This window comes from Poecilia reticulata, linkage group LG2 (assembly GCF_000633615.1).
Source record: "Poecilia reticulata strain Guanapo linkage group LG2, Guppy_female_1.0+MT, whole genome shotgun sequence".
Classification (NCBI taxonomy): Eukaryota; Metazoa; Chordata; class Actinopteri; order Cyprinodontiformes; family Poeciliidae; genus Poecilia; species Poecilia reticulata.
Genome location: NC_024332.1, coordinates 42,716,936 through 42,737,918, shown reverse-complemented (window position 1 = coordinate 42,737,918; position 20,983 = coordinate 42,716,936). Strand labels below are relative to the sequence as shown.

General features: G+C 41.1%; 1 long non-coding RNA gene across 1 annotated transcript; it reads left to right on the top strand.

Annotated features, from left to right (window-relative positions):
- The first annotated feature begins 326 nt into the window (after positions 1 to 326).
- LOC103461803 (uncharacterized) lies at positions 327 to 11,743 on the top strand. The gene is made up of 3 exons (XR_533201.2): positions 327 to 397; positions 4,481 to 4,576; positions 11,382 to 11,743. It is a non-coding gene; the product is annotated as an uncharacterized LOC103461803 (long non-coding RNA).
- Positions 11,744 to 20,983: the final 9,240 nt, after the last annotated feature.

The following is a 20,983-nucleotide window of genomic DNA, read 5'->3' as shown; positions in this document are numbered from 1 at the left end:
TACCTAGGGGCAATTTGGAGAGGCCAATTAACCTGACAGTCATGTTTTTGGACTGTGGGAGGAAACCGGAGTACCCGGAGAAAACCCACGCATACACAGGGAGAACATGCAAACTCCATGCAGAAAGACCCCAGGCCGGGAATCGAACCCAGAGCCTTCTTGCTGCAAGGCAACAGCTCTACCAACTGCGCCACTGTGCAGTTGGTAGTGTATTAATTTAGTTTGGTTTGGGGTGTAGTTGGGTCCTTTGTCTGGAAGATGGGTGCGGTGGCGCCATAGCCAAAAGAGTCCACTAGGGGGACTAGTGCGCTCTTCTCTACACTCAACACAAGAGTAAGAGAAAGATCCCTGATTTAATCTCGTGATCATTTCTTTTATTACAATTGTCCGTCTTAAGGTAATAAATGGGGTAATTTATTACCTATTTCAGGAGAAATAGAACCGTATGTGCGAGTTTGTATGTATTTAGTTTGTTTTGCGTCACAGAGTAGACTATCGTGCTTTAATGTTATGTGTGAAGAGTGTTTGGCTAGCTAACTTAGCTGTGTTGCTAACAGTAGGCAGTAGGCCTCATGTTCCGTTCGGCATCCGGCAGTTTGATTTGATTTAAATGGGGATAATAACTTGTAATTTTTGTGAAGTAGTACAAGTAATGTACTGTTTTTCATCATTTAGATTGGAAATATTTCTATTTTTTTATTATTAATTTAGTTTTGACTGTACCATGAAAACATTACTTAAATAATTCAGAGTGAAATGTTTAAATATTGTTAAATAACTGTAATGTGAAATGCTTGATTATGTCGAAAGGTTAAGAATTGTATGAAAAGAAATTTCTGTGTTCTGCATCTCTACACTCAATACAAGAGTAAGTTAAAGCACTGATTTAATTTCTTCTCTTACAATTGTCCCTCTTTAAGGGCTAACATTTGGGTATGTTTACGTCTTTCGTTGACTGAAAAGACTTCAAAGACTTTTTCAAAGTAAAATAAATCATAAAGGAACATTAATATTTGCTCTCAGCATCATGTCGTCCAGACTCAGGCTTGATGGAGTGAGACCCAACAAGTGTTTGGATCGTGGTGGCGTGTGACACGGCGTGGCCTCTATGTGTTGTGCTGCGACTCCATTGATCTGCCGAGGGGAACAGTAATTAAGACTAATCCAAGTCAAAGGACGTGGCACTTTGTGTCAAGTCTCTCCTGGGCCCCAAGGCCATTATCTGCTGCTTCATTAAAGACAACGACAGAGTGCGCCTGACCCCACGGCTCGTCGGGTGTTGAGTGAAGTGACAGAACGCAGAGCGCTGAGCTAACCATGAGACATCCACACAGCCAGATTAGCTGTGACATGTTCAAGTCTTCACTTTCTGGCGTGGAAAAATTCACTCCCAAAAACAACTTTCTGGTGGCTGCAGCCGCTTTCTTGTCCCAGAAAGAGAGCACATGATCCTAGGGTAAGATATAGCATGTAATTAAAGGCTCTCCGCAGTGTTAGTGGAGCTCTACGGTGAAGGAGATGCATGTAAAGGGATTTCTACAGAAGCTTAAACAGTAAAGCCTGGCAGTTTTTAATGGAGAGCGGCAAAATAATTGCCAACTTGAGCAATCCAGGAAAGTTGTGAGAGCAGAGTTGGAAGCAGAGCTCAGGCTGATTAACTGGCAGAAGTGATTCCCAATGTTGACGTAATGGAAGGCACACATTTGACTTAACGAAGACGGTATGGCTCTGAGGCGCCGGACGGAGGCGGAGAGGAAATTTAGTTTCTGTTTTCCAGATTTCACCTTTTAATTAGACAACAGAAGAAATGTCTGTCTGCTGTAACTCACCTGTTGTGAAAATGATCATTTTAAAAACAATCATTTGGACATTTTAAGTAAAAGATTACCTGCCTGCTTAAGTTTGTACGTATTAACTAATTTATATTTTATTTATGAACGTTTTGATTTAATTTAAGCTGACTGACTTGATTTTCTACTTATTGTAAAGTAGGTTTCAGCTCTTTTTAAAGGATTTTTTTTCTTCTGAAAAACAGACAAAATTTTAAATTCAATGTCACATACAAGAGAAAAAAAATGCTGTTCACTTTAAATTTCTTAAGTCTTTTGCATTTTTTATAATTTTGGACCATTATCCAAATGTCTTTCTTTTTTCAAAAACCTAAACTAACGTTCCTATAACTGGATTTTAATGTAATGAAACATGGAACATTTTATTTAGGTTTAACTAAATCTCATTGAAACATATAAATACATAAATATACCAACAAACTTGCCTGGGGGTGAATTAGTTTGCTGGGTAGAAATGAAGTAAATGAGCAAAGTTGTATTTCTGTAAAGTAACAATTCAGTACAATCAGTTTAATGTGTTCTTCCACAGAGAAGTTATTTCAGTATTTAATGTGTGGCGTGCCATTACAAACAAGATAAATGATTTCAGGATGAAAGAATCTTTCTTTTGCTAAAACTGTGTTGCTTCCAGGTCCACTGCTGCATCTGACAGGCCATCATTTTTTATTCAGAGGGAAACTTATACAGCAGAAATCTAAACCTAAATTACCAGCCTGAGGCTAAACAATGTCCTAATTTAACTCCTTTCATAAAATAACATTTGGAGATGGAATTTATTTTTCCCAACATTTAACAGAGCACGGATTTTACCTCTCATGTTTTACTCTCCTCAGCTGCCGGGCGTTTATTTACACAGCCATCATCCTTTTCTCCTGACTYRCGCTGCAGCGGCCGTCGTTACGCAGGAGCCTTGCTGTAAAGCTGCGCTGCTGGAACGACGTGTGCAGGCGGCCGGCAGGATTCTGCTTCACGCCGAAGAAAAACGAGCGGCACATATATTTGCTTCTGTTAGGCCGAGTTTTATAGATGCAGGACAATTTTCTGCCATCGTTTAAAGCAATTACAAGACCTGCGTAAAACATAATTAAACAGACAGATGACTGTAATCAATACATAAACTGGAGGGAGGCCTGAGGTCCTTAATAGCCTGAAGCCTCTAATACCTCCCATATTTTCAGTGGAAAACACATGCGCCTCTGTTCTGTTCTGAAGACATTTATTACTGTAATAGATTCTGTCGCTCAGGTTCAGCCTCATGTTTCAAGGAAGTCCTGAGAATGTGTACGGTGTGATAGCATTGTGATGCTTTCTTTTCCACTTTTATTGACTCGTTTTGGAACCGGTTTCAGTCTGTTGCCGGTGATTTGCAGGAATTTATCAGTTTTGAACAGACATGAGTGAGCAGACGTATAAAAAGCAGGTAAATTTTAGATAAATCGGACAGCATGTCCAGCAGGTCAGACAGATTTGCTGAGTTTCCACTGAAAATGTGCACAAAAATTTGTCAGTAATCTGCTAATGTTGAAAAACACAATTTTGCAACGGCAGCATTTCCAATAAATAAGAAACACATTTAAAATAATCTTATTCACATTAGTCATTAAAAAATATCCTGCACTGTCATTTTCCTACCACTTCCTGTCATCTTTGTCATTTCCTGCAGTAGTATGGTTGATGGTCATGTGACTCGTGTGAAGCAAAAAACGTGTTTCCATTGCAGTTTTATGAAATAAACCAATTATTATTTCAATTTAGCAGGTTTGTCTTCAAAATGTTAAATTGTGGAGTTATTTAGACAATAGGAATGCAACTATTGTGACCTCAAACATCCAACCTTTTTACACTCCTTGAGGCTTGCACACATTTTGTCACATTACAACTATAAGTGGAAATGTATTAGAAAAGTAAAGCAGAATGCCACAGAGACCTCCTCATCAAATCTGTCCAGTTCCCTGATCTTGTTTAGGAAAACATGATGCTTTAACAACCTTCTTTCATCAGAGGCTTTCTTTCAGCCCAGGAGTGTCCAAAATGGATCCTTTTTGGGTGAACCACTACAGGAGAACAGTCTAAACATCCAGATGTACGTTTAAAACATTGTTCAGGGGAAATTTTCCCTGATTCCAGGCCTTTCAAATGACAATTTACTGTCTTCAAATGGAAAGTGTAAGGTGCCACATACAGTATTCAAATAGTTTTATAGCTTTAAATGAAATGAAACGTATTAGTTAAAGACACCATGAACCTCTGGTGAGATRAACCAAGGCGAGGAACTCTCTTTTTCTCGGCTGGCCTGGTTGCAGTTTGTGGTTGTAAAGTGCAAAGATGACGTTCAGGGTTTAGCTGTGGGTTGTGCACGACACTTAACTCATTACTGCTCTGCATGTAAACTAAACTGCTTTAAATTGAACTAGTCTTCTCTGTCATTGCTATAGTTCTAAGAACTCTTGCAAAACTACCATATGTTCATGATTTACATGTCAGTTGCTGTTTCCTCTGAAAACTGGAAATGGTGTCTTTCAAAATGTGTAAATTGGAATTACAAAAATAAATGTGCTTAATATAAACACACTGATTTAAAACAAAAGAAGTTCCTTAGATAAAGGTTTATATTTTCTGTATTTTTACAGAACTGCTCTGGAAACACTTGTAGCGTCTCACGAGTCACATGATCAACGACCTGCTGTAACTTCTGCTGGAAACAACACAAAAGACGACAGGAAGTGGTAGGAAACGCGTTTTTTAATCAGATTTTAATTGCATTTCTTATTTAATAGAATCACCAGATTTGTGAAATTGTTTTTTTTTGTCATTAGCAGGATATTAGTCAGTTTTACACTCATACGCAGACAGGTTTTGATATGCTAAAGGATCTTACTATTGCATCGTTGTGATATTCTTTTTCCTGCTACTGTTATTCTAAAACTAAGTCCCATATCACTCTGCCATTTGTGGTTTAGGTGCTTCAGTTTGTCTGAAAACATGCTTGACAGGAAAGAGAAAGAAATGCTGTAGATGTTAGAGGAGCTAAAGCTTCCTGTCACCCACTTTGACCATTTTAAATGATTACAAACCAAACGGAAACATTTTCTGTCCTGTACAGCTCTTCTTCCTTTTACCTCCTGGGTTGGTTTTACTCGCATTTCAGCGAAGCCTCCAAATGAATACTTGCAGGCATTGGGAGGAATAGAACTGAGAAGTTTGAACCACCGCTTTAAATCTTTCTTAAAATTATACAGTTAGGATTTARACAGAGGATATGGAGGAAGTGAGAATGTGCGCGATGGGGCCAGATTTTAACCAAGCCTCTGCATTTTTGGGTTGAAAATAGCCAGTTTCAGATATCCTGGGAAGTACAGCATCCAAATATGTTGTGCTGCAGCGTAAATCCTGTCAGTGGCCTGCGTGTGATACAGAAGGGAAGATCGTTATGATTCTGTTTTCGTCCTATTCTCATGTTTGAAAGTTTTAAAGCTGAGCATCAAAGCTTCAGATGTGACATTTACTCGAGTCTACCTGACTTGACTTTTTTCCTAAAAGCTTTGACCTTGTTTACACGGCACCGGAGCCATCATCATTACTCAGGGTATCTGCCATTAGTCTTCTTCTTGGCCATCTGTTGTCACACTCCCCTTAAGATTTCCGCTGAGGGGAAAATAGACTTCAGTTTCAAGTGGACGCTGGCCAAAACCCACAGTGTCACGCCGCCTGTGTCCTTCTTCCACAGGCCATTTCGTCTCACTTATCATATATAAGTGGGAAGCTCTTGTTCTTYGCTTGTCTTTTAATTTATAATCGACAGTAATAAAGAACTCATGATTTATGTGCTATCTGCCCAAGTCTTGCTTGATGGATTCCATAAATTGGCACGACTGAAGAAAAGTCTGTTTATTTCTGCAGCCTGACAATAACACTTCATACCGTTATTGCTGGAAAATTCCTGCTGTTTTAGTTAGTAATGGACGGCTGTTCAAGGTCGCACAAGGTTTCTTCTTGTTGATGATGGGCGAATATAAGTAGATGCAGGTTTTGCCTCAGTCATTGCAAAAAAAAAAAAACAAAAAAAAAAACGCATCCTGTTTAAGGAGTTATTTGTTTGAAGCACTTGGAGAAAAATGGCTCCGACCATCATTGTGTTTCAAGGGTAAACAATCCTTCCCCAAAGCAATCTGGAGCAGGCTAAACAGTTTAAAACATTTTCTGCTTGATAAAACCTTGTTCAATTTCCTGTGCTCYGCGCCCCTCGGAAAGCCGCGACATGTCGGCTTTTCCCCCGGATCGTCGCGGGCGGGAAGCGAGTCGATCGGGACCCCCTCTCTGCCTCATGAATGAATTTGCTTCAATTAGAGGCTGCAGTGAAGCGCAGGGGGATAGAGAGTGTCGTCTTTTATGAACATTTATTGTTACACAGTGTAATGACCATGCACGCTGTGACCACAGTTAATGACACCATAGATTAACTCCAGTGGGTCTCCTTTGGTAAAGTCCAAAACTATTCCGAAAGTATTGATCGGGAGGCTTGCTGTGAAATTGAACTGTCAGGTGTTCCACCAGGCCTTGATATGATATCGATTCCTCATGCTTAACGACCAACAAAGAGTCTGGTTACCTGAATCAGTCCGTACGGCAGCCAACTGCCGCCTCCCCCCCCCCCGACGCTTATTGAAATTTTAAATAGAAACTTGATAAACTCTCACTCTGTGGGGAATATGGATGTTGCCTGAAGACAGGTTCTCTCTGTTCTCACTCAGACCGTTAGCCGTGCTTACCGASGTGAATCCGCTTCTCCGTTTTCCCAAAACTCTGATGTTCTGAGCTGAACTGACAGTTAAGTCTGCCAGGTCAGAGTTCAACAACAGCTCATTAGCCAACATTTTAAAGATTATCAACTGTTATGCATAGGCAGTTACACATAAATTAAATATTTTTGAAATGTAAAAGAAATAAAAGTGAAATTCTAATACGTGGTAGTTATGCTTTTAGCAAGTAATTTTTCATTATTTTAATTGSCATTTTTCAGCTTAAAGCTGCATTTAGTGACATAAAAATGTATTTTTTATACTTTTGATAAAATGGCTGAATGTTATGAGATAATATGTGAAAAGATTGATTTCCTCCACCTCCTCCCATCTGAAGAAATGCTCCACATCTGACAAAACCAACCAATCAGAGCCAGGAGGAGGGCCTTAGCGCTRCCAATCACCTCATGTACTTGTTGCTCAATGCTATAAYGGCAGAGAAACAAGTTATTGTCACAGGAAAACTATTTATCCTCTGTTTGTGGTGACCATGCTAACTAGCTTAGCATTCATATCAGGTTGTGCTAGCTGCAGCGGAAATGGCAAGAGGCAGGAAATGCAGGATCTGGATCAGTGGATCTGGATCTGTGCATCTGGATCTGGTTCTGACTCTAGATCTGGATCTGTGCATCTGGATCTGGATTTGTGGATCTGGATGTGGATCTGTGCATCTGGATGTGTGCATCTGAATCTGGATCTGACTCTAGATCTGGATCTAGAGTCAGATCTAGARTCAGATCTGACTCTAGATCTGCATCCAGATGCACCCATCTCGATGTGTGCATCTGGATCTGGATCTGTGCATCTGGATCTGGATTTGTGGATCTGGATGTGGATCTGTGTATCTGGATCTGTGGATCTGGATGTGTGCATCTGGATCTGACTATGGATCTGGATCTGACTATGGATCTGGATCTGTGCATCTGGATGTAGATCTGGATCTGGATGTGGATCTGGATCTGGATGTGGATGTGGATGTGGATGTGGATGTGTTCTGCAGTGTAAGTGTTGTATCCTGGCTGTTTTCCTGCATCAGAACATTTCCCGGGTCCAGACATGTTGCAGCTTCTTCCTCACCATCTCAGGCTTGGAGATGTTTAGTGCTGAAACAGAACAAGAGCCTGTTTGAAACAATCAGCAGGTTTTCTGTTKGTGTCCAGCTGCTAAGCAGTTTCATCTGTAATCATTCCTGCACTGCCAAATTGAATTTTCAGACTAATTTAGATGTAAATACTGCTAAGATAACAGTGGATAATTATGTTGATTTTATATTAGTGGAAGTTTTCCAGCTCATGTACCAACTTCAAAAAATCATGAGTTTAACGAAACAAAGCATCAAGTTCATTCAGTTCTTTAAGTTTAGTTTTAAGCTGCTACATTTTATTTCACATTTTTCATTTCTAACATCGGCAAACATTTATGTGAAAAGGAGGGACTTTGTTGGAAAGCTGATAATATTAATTAAATTCATTTTACTTCAAATGTTGATGTGACTTTAAACAGTAGCAAACATTATTTTAGCATATTTTAGCRTACTCTMATTTTGTAGTGTACTGCTGACCAATTCTGCTAYTTTAAGACTGATCTGAACTCGTGATGTCAAAAGTAAACATAGTGAAAAGAGGAGAAAAGCAGCGTCAGTGTTTAGGAAACACAAACATTCAGTTTATTTGTGTGGGAMCGTTTGTGATTATAAGACACAGATGTGGATTGAAAACACATGAAGTGTCTGCAGCAGAAAAAGTCTCTGCAACCTCCTGAAATTCAAACACAAAGTGATTTATGAGCAACAAATACAGAAGGTGACAGAAAATTATAGCATAAACTCTGGCTAAATTTAGAAACATGTAGGGATTGTTAATCAGTTCATAGTTACTGATTTATTGTTACCTGTGACTTAAAGAAAATGACATGAACCACATATTTCACTAATATATGTGAACATAAATACACTTTGATTTAATATCGTGCAGTTTCTTCTGCATATTATGTTAGAAAACACTAAATATTTAAATTACGYTTTATGTGAAATATTCTAAATTWCAYAWTTTGTRCAGCCASAAAATTGTAGATYATATTTTGACTAAGTTTAGATGCATGTAAGGATCTTTGATCAGTACACTGAATGAAACGTGTAAAGAAATGATGAGGAGTTTAAATGGTTATTTTTTGAAGAACATGGACCACATATTTCTCTAACTTAGAAGAACATAAATGCGCTTTTGGAATATTAACATTATATAGTTTCGCCTGCATAAAACATTGAATATTTGAATTAAGTCACACAACTTGTTCAACCTGCTWGCAGAAAAATCTGCTTCTTTAATCTGCATCATGTGTCCACCTTTAGATTTGAGATTGTTGCTATTGTTCCAGATGTGTATATTTTTTAATAACGCAGATAAAGACAGCGGATTATCTCTGAAGCAGCTGTGATTCTCTCTCCACACTTCAGTTTAATTAGAGGATCTTCAGCCGCGGCGCGGTGTCACTGAGTGCATGGATGCAATCAGCTCCCCGCGCGGCAGGACTCAGATGCCTTTGATCAGCTCACGCAGGCTGATCCACAGCGACTGCGAGGAGGTGTGTGTGTGATCCCTCTGGCCTCCGCATGCCAGCCGGGACGGCCGGCGTTGTGCTAGCAACCCGCGCCCCTCATTGAGACGCTCACACTGCGATGATGTCCGTGTCAGCCGCTGTCACTTCGCGGCGAAGGCGCTGATTTGAGGTTGAGACGGCGTCTGATGCAGGTTGTTGTGATGCTGGGTTCACTCAGTGCACTCTGGAAAGAACTTCACCAGTTCGCCAATTATGCATTTTATAACCTCGGCAACKTTTTATTGTAACATTTCTGCACTTGTTACTTTTTGTTTTGGGTTTATGAGGTCAGGCTACACATTTATCCCACATACTGAATATCATAAATGCGTTCTCTTTMTCTTTGTCAGCAGTAGCGTTGCGCTTTGTGCCACTGGCTGAATGAAAGCTCTGGCTCCAGCAAACTTCAACAGCAGCCCAGAGTGGAAACTCCTGAATCACCGGAGCCATAACTGGTGAAAGTGGCAGATTTTTATACAACCTGTAAGATTTACAAAACTGCTGAGGTCAGCTGCAACGGTTAAATCAAAAGTGGTGTTGAGTCTTTACCCACTAATCATGGGCAGGAATGTCTGCTTGTTGTGCTCGACATTATCCCACCTATTAACATCTGACTAACCGTCCCACGGTTTTAGCGCAACAATACGGTGGATTGAGCCAAATATCACCAAACAGAGGGAAGTGGGTGGAGTTTTCCCGTCAGACCGTCAGTATCCGAAACCACACACACAACATAACAACCTTGTAAAAGCGCACACAGGGTCAGTGTGACTCCACCACACCGCGCACAGAGTGAAAAACACATGGGGTCTCTTCACACTGTGGGAGGGTTAAGAATGGAGCTTGCAGTTTCTCCTAGCAAAGAAAAGGGGCAGATGTATTTAAAATCGTTATCTTCTTGTGTTAACCATTCAGCCGTGCAAAATGCCTGGGTGGACCTAGCTCCGCCTTCAAARCATAGCTTCTAACCCMCCTAACTCTCCCCAACACTGCTCCTTCAAACCAGCCAGCAGGAATTAGCAAACACCTGGTCGAAGTGCGCATCTGCTGAGGTCACTATGTGATCTACTTCTCAGTGCCTGGGTGGTAAAAATGTTGTTAAAGGGTAAGAGAAGCACCATCTTCTGATGACTTTGAAAGAGCAAAAAATTATACAGAATTCTGCACCTTTAAATTGGAGTTGAAGGTGCAGCACAAAGGGGGATTTTACAGCACAATCAAGTAACTACGTSACCTTCAATTATTATAAAAATGCTGTATCAAACATGACTTAAAGGAAATTGGATTTACAACCTTGAAATTGGTCTCTGTCTCTTTAAGAAGCTCCGGCTCTTTCTGACACCGAGCCTTCAGGATGTCCTCACAACGTTTGTTCTTTAAGCTGTTCCTAAGAATCWGTTTGCACAACGAGCAGACATGCAGTTCCACCAGGTGTTTGTCAATTGCTGCTGCCGCTAGTCTGGAGGAGCAGAGTGGGCGGAGCTTCGTGAGAAGTTTACAAACATGCATGAAAGAGTCAATGTAAATGTTTTTGATGAGGGAATAACATTATAACATGATGTAAAGCTCAAAAAAGTCAATTTTTACATAATAGTCCCACCTTTAAACTTATTAGATTACTACACTTAATTAAAAAATAAATAAATAAAACTAAAACTCCTGTTTAGCCTGTTGTCTAATGGGAGTAAAGAATAAAACTTGGAGCAAACAAAACCAAAAAGATGGTTTTGGGCTGCATTCCAATTACTTTATGTATTTCTCTGACCATTAGTTTGACTCCACAGAGTGATGATGATCTGCAGCTCATTTTTACTCAACTGTCCAGATTCTCACTCTGCTGGGACTCCGTCAACGTGAAGAGCATTCATAAGTGAAATTTAGTTGATGTTTACATCCCAACACTTTATCCCAACACTTTATATAACAATAGAGTCCAGCACAGACTGAGCCGGTGGACGTAAAACGTTCTGWGTTTCACTGTGCGAGTTTGGCTCTAATTGGTCAAAAGGATTAAAAAGGGGTGTTTTCTTTATCATTGCCCTTCAGTTGGCTGTTTCACTRACCTCCATATTTGCAATTTGCTGCCATTCATATGCAAATTTGCTTCTGTCATTTTTTTTTTCTCTTGTTGCAGAAATGCATCCAAAGYGCCGTCAGGTCGTTTGCTCGATTTCATATCACCTTAGGCCACACATGCCCTAATCCCAAATGGAATACTTTGACTGGAACGCCGCAGATTTCCAAGCGAGAAACTGTTTGTGCCGTTCTGGTGTGATGGACTGGAGTGCTGCAGTGGACAAAAAAACCCAAATTATGCAAGTATTTACTTTTATAAAACAGCAYTTTGAGAGAATCTCTGACCTACTTCTTGAATTGAAAAACAAAAAGGAAGAAGTGCAGAACATGCATGTGAGATGCTGTCAGTGAACGTTATCATCACCGTGTAGAACGGCCTCTGTCCTTTATCATTTTGTTTTCTGAAGTGAAGAATCTAATTGTCTGCTGGCAGATTTGAATAAATATGCATTCATATGAGAACTAAAGACTTTGAATGAGCCTGTGGGATCTGTGCATTACAAACAAGCCGGTCTTTGCCTTGTTCTAAGCTAAATTGAAAATTGTGTTTCACTAAAACGAATTAGTTTAGTTGCACTAATATCTGCTGACCTTTTCAAGACGGTCTGCAGACAGACTTTACCGTAATATAATTACAGTCTTTCTCCACACAAACAGGATCAGCGATCTCTCTGGTCCTTGTCATATTAACATAATTTCATTTTTCTTTGTTCCTCATGCTATTGATTTCCTGCAACTTCAACAGCTTGTGAATATTATATTTGTAGTTATGCACTTTAAAGATGCACCTCACCTTTTTTATCAGACTATTTTTTTTTTTAAAAGAGAAAAACTTTTGCTGTTTTATGTGAGTTAGGATGAGCAAAGTGATCTCAGGAACCGGTGCAAAGATTGAGCAGYGTGTGGAAATATTTAAGCAACACCAACATACCAGGAAGGAACCCCAGGTACAAACAGGTCCTGTAAATGAGGCAGACAGACAAATTAATTACAGCTAAGCAGAGCAAAGTCAGTGTTTTGGAGTGGTGATCACAAAGTGCTGATTTCAGTCTCAAAGGCTGATGAGCCACGAGATGCAGCTGCAGCCAGTCGGTGATGTAATTTCATKTATGTTATTAATGGCMCACAAGTCGTTTATTTTAAGTTCTTGGTAAGGATTCACACCAAGTGCACGTTTCTCTGATGCTGCAGTTCACCAGGCAGGTTGTAGTTTCAAGAAAAGSCACACAGAGGTTCTGTAAYCCAGCAGGTTCTGATAGAACTGCRGYGTGACTCTGAACAGCAGGAACGTCAGCGGAACGTGCAGCTTWGGTCCTGGAAAACTAAGCTGCATGTTCTGCTTGGCTTTTCCACGACATGCCTGACACAGAGCTCCAGCTCCAGCAGCTTGGAGCTGGAGCCTGTCGGGTCGGTTTGGTAGCAACATGCCTGTGATGGTTCCACAGCTCAACACCAAACAACAAGCAATGTCGGATCTTGCTAAGAAACTATGGCATGGCATGAAGGCCAAAGAAAACGAAATAGTAGAGCAATTAGCTCTACTAATTGCTAATGATTGAGCAACACAGGTTGTGTTGGAGAATCTCCATCACAACCTGGTCCAAYTTAAAAGGCCGTTTTAAATTGTGCTAAGATGATGCAGGAAGACTTCTGAATTTAAAGAACGTGATTCTASCACTGAGAAAAAAAAAGTTTGATTAGATTTAATGTTATAAATGTGTTAATAACGTCTGTAGATGGTCAGTCTGGCTCTTCTTCAGCGCTGCCTGTTGCTGCAYTTTGCTGCTTGAGTGGAATGACTGATGAGAAAAAGGTAGGAAAATAATAATTCAGTCTAGAAAACCTGAGATGTTGAGGAGAAACAGARGAATACAATGTGAACTTTTAGTCTCCAAACCACATTTGTCTCCTGCCAAACATTCCCTCTGCTCTTTTATTGAAAACTATTTACTCTGCAATATTTTGACACCATGAGCAACCTAATTATTCACAATCCAATGTCTGCATTTAACTTTTCACAATTCAGTCAAACTTATTTTATGACCTCAAGAACTGGCCATGTTTCACACAGTTCGTAGTTCTCTACAAGCTACTTTCATTTTAAGTTGTAAAAGGTTCCTTTATGTTCTGGTTCTGGAACAATGAGCTGCATGTTGTGTAAATGCAGTGGTGGCTTTCTGTATTGCTGCGTCGTTCTTGTTATCCTCAGCTGGTGCCAAGTCAAGTTGCCGTCTACAGTCTCGTTAGCAACGTTTCAGTGAAACAGACAGTTTCTCTTTAAACTGCTCCAAAGCGAACACACTGCTGCTCCAATCACAAACCTTTCAAAGTAAGAGCCTCTCCAGACAGATGAACAAATAAACAGCCTTTGTACTTCCATCGCTCATGCGACTCTGAGAAGGAAAAATAAAGCGCACAAGCTGGACGACAAGACAAACCTGTTGTTATTGTATTGCTTTTTTTTCCAGCTCTTCTTCTGCTGGAGTGTAAGAGGGCAAATTGCCCGTGTCCACAACTGGAGAAAAGACAAAACAAGCACTGTTGTGTGTGTGAGATGAATCAGGCCCGTGAGCCAGAGAGTTTATTTGTGTTGCTCGACAACTCGGCTATAACAAAGCACACACTTTACGTTGATGACAAAATGGAGGACAAGAGAAAGAGAAACATGGGGCTGTTTGCTGCTGAACAGTCGACCTGATCCTCTGATGTGAAGGTGTGCTGCACAGCTGCTGCAAAATATAACTTTAGATTTACAGTAAAATCTGAAATTACAAGTAAATGTACATTCTTGAACATTCTTAGAAGGCATAACTCTATCTGTATGTCTGGAAAGCTAGCTAGTTATCAAGCTAGATGGCTAGATAGCAAAATAACAGACAACCAAATAGACATACATTTCTACAATTATCCAAAAATAACATTTTATTATGAAATTACATAGCTGAGTCTTGATCCAGTGCTTATGTTAAATATTTTGGGTCTTTAATCACCGTAGCAGTGGCCTCTTTACCTGCTTATCTCTACCTTTTATTACTTTATTATGTTATTAAGAAGCCTTAGTTTGCCTTTGCTCTCTGTTGCAAGTCATTTGAACTCTGTATTTTTTTGTCTTCATTCTTTGTTTTGCACATAGTTTCTACCTCAGTGTACCTGCATTAGGGTCTACTCTCCACCCTTCTAGATATTAGGTAACATATTTAAGACATTAAGCCAATTTAAGAAATAAAACACCACATTAAATCTGTAGAATTAAGATTCTACTTTTAAATCGAGTCTTTATGCTCCCACTAAGTTAGTGAAACACCAGGTCTTACTGTTGTCCAGTGGTGTGCTTAAGTCATTGAACATGTCATGTGATTAAGTATACAACCTTCAATCACAACACGAGTATCGGGGCTTTTAGAAGCCGCTTGGCAGCGTTCACATCATTGCACGGCAGGAATGCCGTTTCCCTCCCTGTTTGCTTGGTTCTACATGACTTCCTTTGATATACACTCCATCAGGACGTATGTGGAGAAATAATCAAACTCAATCCCCACTCCTACACATGGCCAGAGTTACAGATCATATGTTCCAACACTTATGCCTCAAGAGAAAAATAAGCTCTACTAATTGCTAATGATTGAAAAGTTAGGGGCCAAAAAACTGGCTAATTTGTCAAGTTTTTGTTTTTATTCACTGAACCCTGTAGGAGATAGAAATTGGTGAGAAAACTTTAAAAAGGAAGTTTAGTTTTTACAGCTATAAATCACTGAAGCTCAGGAGGGTGTAAATAAAACCCCGTAGCGCTGAAGCTTGGGGATGTACGCATTCATGTGGAACCTCACAGGTTCTGCTAAAAGCCCGCCTCGAAGAAAAGACACAACTCTGGAGTTGCATTATGAGTTTAATAAAGGAATCAAAGAGGGAAATGTTGAAGCCGTAAAACAAAGGCCTGTGTTTGCACAAAATGTCTGTTTTTTTTTTGATGCACACACCACTGAGCAGTTTTGTTCTCTCGAGTTATTGTGCACTCCTCATCACTTACCAGGAGGGTTGCTAAGCGTGGGTGTCATCCATGTTTTCCGGGAACGGCGGCCGCGGCGGGGACGGCAGAAACGGCTGGTCTGTTGTTGGAGATAAGCTCCCGTTGAAATTACAAGCCCAGCAACGAGACAAGGCATCTGGGGAGAGCAGGCCCTGCTGAGGAAGCCCTGAGCTCTAATTCCCTTCATGTCTGTCCCGCTTGCACAGGTTGACACAAATACAAAAATGTGCTTTTTGGGAAGCTGACCACTGACAGGAGCAATCACCTCCTAGCCAGGCTGGTGGCTGCAAGCCACAAGGAATCAGAACCATGGTAKTAATAAACTCAGGAATTAGTATTTGTAAAACCCAAATCAGTGATTTCTACCACTGTGGCGAGGCTAACCAGGCAGGAAGGCTCTAAACACAAACCAACGAATATAGCTTTTCATTTAAGACATTTAAAACTTTTTCTTAAACACTTTTAACTATTGAATGAAAATGTTTTTGGAAAACTACATCCATCAGTTTTTAGCGTCATCAGCATCCCTAACTGTGTTTCCAATTGCGAACAAACATATTCACATGTGATTATAATTGCTTTTTTGTATAGTGGAAATGCTTCAATTTTTTTGACATTAGTGGACTACAGACAAAGTTTTGCACACATTAGTAACGGAGATGCAGCTACAGATAAGATTTCTGAAGGTGCAAACATTCAGTTTTCTGTAGCAACCAGAGCAAAAGGGCTGACGGTTGTCACCAATCAACAGGCAGCAAGCAGGACCACAATGGACACATCCCCTGTCCATCACATGGACAGAACAAATCCACTCAGAGGACATCCAACCAATCACACTTCAGTATTCACTCCTGATCAGAACATTAAGCCTGAGGCAACAAATAGGAGCTGAAACCTGTGCGGCTCATTCATTGTATGTGTTGGAACTAAATGCCAGAAAACATTTTAACTTGAAGGACAATATGTTCACTTGCTGCCAAATGCATCCCAGGCTCCAGCATTTATCTCTGCAACCAGACAACTTCACAGCACTGCCGTTACGTTGCTTTATTAAATGTGGACACTCGATTTCAGTGTCCCTTCAAGTCAAGCATCACATGTAGCTATTAAAGAAATATGTAAATACTATCAGCGGTTCTGTTCAGCTGAGGCAGATAAGTGGAAATATCTGTTCACACAGTGGAAGTCAGAAGCCTTTGAAGTAAACGAGTCTCTCTGAGCAAAACTGGGAATAATTTAATAAGCAGCGTTTTGTCCTGGCATAATAACACCCAAAGCAATGCTTTATAGTAAGCCATCACTAATTTCCTGTTTATTTTCATTTTCTCACTCTGTTGCTTTACAAGCCAATGACAGATGAAGGTGCTTGTTTCATTTGATGATATTTTGGAAAACTTTGCTTGGATTTGTGAGAAAACATGAATGTTCTGGTTCTGTGGGTGTTCAGCAGAGGAAGCACCATCTGATCACCGTCATTAATAGCTCATTCAGACCCYGGGCCCCGAGTTTTGTCTGTGATTCTTTCCTTCTGACGACGACCGCATTCATTACCACTCCCGCTCTCGCCTGCGCCGACGTGTTGGGGTTTCCTCCAAGCTGGTTTAAATCAGAATACCTTCTGCGACAGTGTTTTTGGGATGACGGAKCATGACAGGTCTTTGCTGTGGCTTTGGGACAGCAGGCGGTGGAATAGCGGGCTGCTAGCATGGCAGAGATGCAGTGGAAAGAAATGGGTGGCAGTGATAATGCGGAGCGGATGCCCAGTCTGGTGCGGTGGGGACTAATTTTGCTCTCCAGGGCAACTGATGAGCCCCAGATGGACCGCCAGCTGCTTGGGGTTTGTGCGTTCAGGGAGGTGGGCGTCGCCACGGAGAGAGCAGCATGTTATTAGCAGCATGGATGCAGGTCAGAGGGGTTCGCCTGCACGAAGGTGAACACTCGGCTGGATTCCTGGTTCTTACGCTCTCCAGACCCATCCAAACAGAAGCGGTCCATTCCAACCCACAAGGACTCTCCAGGTGCAATGGATGACCTGGTCCAGATAAAAGAAGTCAAGCGTACATCTGTCCTTTGTTCTGTCCAGCGCTGCCTCTCCTACCAGCAGGGTAATTAAACGGCCACCTGATCCGCTACCTGGACCTGGATGTAACACACAGCAGCCTGAGGATGTTGATTGACTGGCCTGACGATGAGCCCCTCATGTGAATAAACATCTCATAAAGAAAGGGTGGCTGATCCTTCTGCCAAGCCTCACTTACATGAATATGAAATACATTGCAAACTCATTCTGCTCGTCTTTGAAGGGGGACTATTTTTTTCCCTTCCTGGCCTCTGATTAGGATGAGCATYCAGACTGAACCGCTTGTCAATCTACTGCTCATTAATTTGGATGATTGCCCCCCAGCCGGCCTGCAGTTTAGAGTATTAGTCATCCTGTGTGTTTCCTTTCCCCCCCTTCTCTTCCTCTCATCAATTCCATGGAGACAATGGCTCTGCAGAAAAACCTCTGTGTACAGTTCGGTGGATCATTATTTGCCATCCGTATAACCACAGTCCACAGCTGCGTACACTGCGGATTTTCTGCCCGAACAAAAGAGACAACAAAAACAAACGGAGCTAAGAGAAAGCAAATGTGAGTATCGAAGCAAGGCGAGGGACGTGGCAGACATTCATGATGCACCATTCGGCTCCGGCGCGAGCATCTCGCCTCCCGCTGCACCCCGCATCCTAATCAAGACGTACAGAGGAAGGTGGAACCGAGCCGGATGCTCCGTTTCACCAGGAAATAAAAGAAACAAACTGTCGCTTCAAAAGGACACAGATGCAGCACTCGAACCTCAGCCCACACACCGACTGCGTTGGGTTATCACGGATCATCCCACCTAACYAGCATCACCCCTTCTGCTTCACAACGACATGCAAATGTTAGTTATTGGTGAATATCCATAACATCTGGCAGCGGTTCTCGAGCTGAGAGGTTGGGATGTCTTGAGGCCATGCCAGTCACAGTTAAGCCCTTATGAATAAAGATTTCTCACACAGAGGAGCACTTCTTCCTTCTTCACACTTCAGCTCTAATTAAGATGGAGTTCAGAAACAGATTCCAGTTTGGGAAACTCAACAACTRCTAGCTGTCRGTAATCAATGTTTATTAGTCTGTGTACATTATTTCTGTAGGTAGATCAAATCTGTGTCAACCACATCTGGATGGATCCGTCTATACTCTGGTGTCGAGTTTAGCAGCTTGTTAATGGAATCCAGATATTGAACGACCAAAACTCMTCTTTCCAAATTAAAGACCTTACAAATTCACTGACAATGAAAGAGGGACGAAGAAGGATTTTCTGATCTGGAAACCATCCCGCTCTGTCCCAGGCCTCCCACCAGCACATACATTACCAGAAGACTCACTTTGAAGTCTGTAAAAATGGGTCTCAGAGTATTTCCTTCAGTTTGCTGTTGCAGTTTTTGTGTTTTTGTCAACTGGAGTTGAAGAACCCATGAAGAACCCAAAGGGGCCTTCTCTTAATGGCAAACTGATGCAACACTTTGGCACACGACATGCTCAATTGTTCATGACGGTTGTAAGTGACATAACCTATAAAATGGCTTTTACCCTCTAAAAGACAAATGTTCCTCCATTTATCTCATTATTTCATGAACAGGGTAAGAAGAGCAACTGGATAATTGTCCAGTTGCACAACCCAGGTCAACCTCCAACTGGCCCTGAACATAAAAACAAAAGCTTTGGAGTGGCATAATTAAAGTAAAACCCAACTGAGATGTTGTGGTTCGGCCCTAAAGAGACAGTTTATGATGGAAAACCCTCCAATGAAATAAAACCCATCCTGAAAGAAGAGCGGGACAAAGTTCTTCTAGTGAAGTTAAACATTCATTACTACAAAGGATTTATAGCAGCTGCTACTGCCGACAGTGCAGAATCACCAAATCTCACCAAGTATTTTTGATCTAGTTTCTAGAGCAATTATCTCAGTACACGTGAAATAAGACAAAATGAACTTACAAATAACTTTTTAGCAAGATAGAAAAATGTTTTAAATCAATAATATTGATGAAAAAGTACAAGTTCCACTGGGAGATTCTTACAAGTGAAATAATCTGCCAGTGGAACTAGTTCCATTTTATCTGCATTAAGAAATTAAAAACTTAAAATAAAACAAGCTCATATGTCTTAATAGAAAGTTACTTATGAGTTAGTCTTGTATTATTTCAAGTGCACTGAGATATTTTGGGTTTTTGCAGTGAATGGGGGGACATTACAACCCGTAGAATGGGAAACAGAGACATCAGTTTTGAAATGAACCAACATCAGAACAGAAATTTTACATTCCTGCATCTCTGTGAAAAATTACTCTGATGCATTCGCTTTCACACATTTGTGTGTTGCACAGGTAGCAGACAGTTCCACGCTTCCAGCACAGAATCATTGGATTATTTTACCAGGAGTCAAAATGTTCTTTTCACACTCAGACCAGCTTTGCTGCTTTGTCTCCTTCCACCCACCACAACCCAAAGAATGAGATGGGAACATCGGAGCAGTTCCATAGAGACAGATACGGAAAATAAAAACAGCCATAAAACAACAATGAAAATAATTGAATTACAGGTTGGTTTGCTTTGACTGCACACTGGAAGGAGWAAGAGAGACGCAAGGGTTGCAAATTAAATAAAAGCTCCAAGGCATGAAGAACCCAAAGGGGCCTTCTCTTAATTTGACAGAATAAAACACACACACACACACACACATATACCAAAACCTTATTGAATAGTGTAATGTAAAGGTCAGGATCTGCAGCCTGCGAGGGGAGGAAGCCCAACTCCAACCTGCTTTTCAGCTTGTTATGCGTCAATTTTTATTCAGCAAACATTCCTCTGTGACAGCTGACCTTATCCCGGCACCCTGAAATACGGGCGTCAGAGCGCTTGATCGAAAGCGAGTTCGTTTTATGAGCTGTACTGTAATATGTTGAGTTAATTCCCAGTTAAATGTCAGGTAAAATGCTGGTCCAGGGTCTCTTCTGCACCTTGCTGTTGGGGTTCGACACAAAGCTTCACCTKACCAACAGTTTCAATGAGTCTCTCTCCTCGACTCTCGTCTCACGCCGCTCGTTTGACTAATTTGTTGCTTGTAAAATGTCATTTGCTTCTTCAGCTCATTTGCAGGACTGCATTAATATGTGTCATGCAAGCCTAATTTAAATGTCAGACAAACAAACACCAACCAAAATGGCTGTTACTCTTTCAGCTGCACAACTTAGTTTTGTTTGTTGAAACTTCTGGATGGACGGCGAACAGCTTGTTATTAAAAACACAACAAGTGACTTWTAAAAAATCCAAGTTGTTGGATCAAGAATCAAGCAGTGTAGGCCTAAAGTGTTTTATTTAATTCAAATGTTCAGCTAAGAGTAAGCTGTAAAAAGAGGCGTGTGGTGACACCTCAGCAGGCGTTACGGTAACATGAATCCAGTCCAGATGTGCAGATCCAGCAGGAGAGGCAGAGAGAGGACCCAGGTCAGTGGATCGACCTCAACCCAGGTCAGTGGATCGACCACAGCCCAGGTCAGTGGATCGACAGCAGCCCAGGTCAGAGGATCGACAGCAGCCCAGGTCAG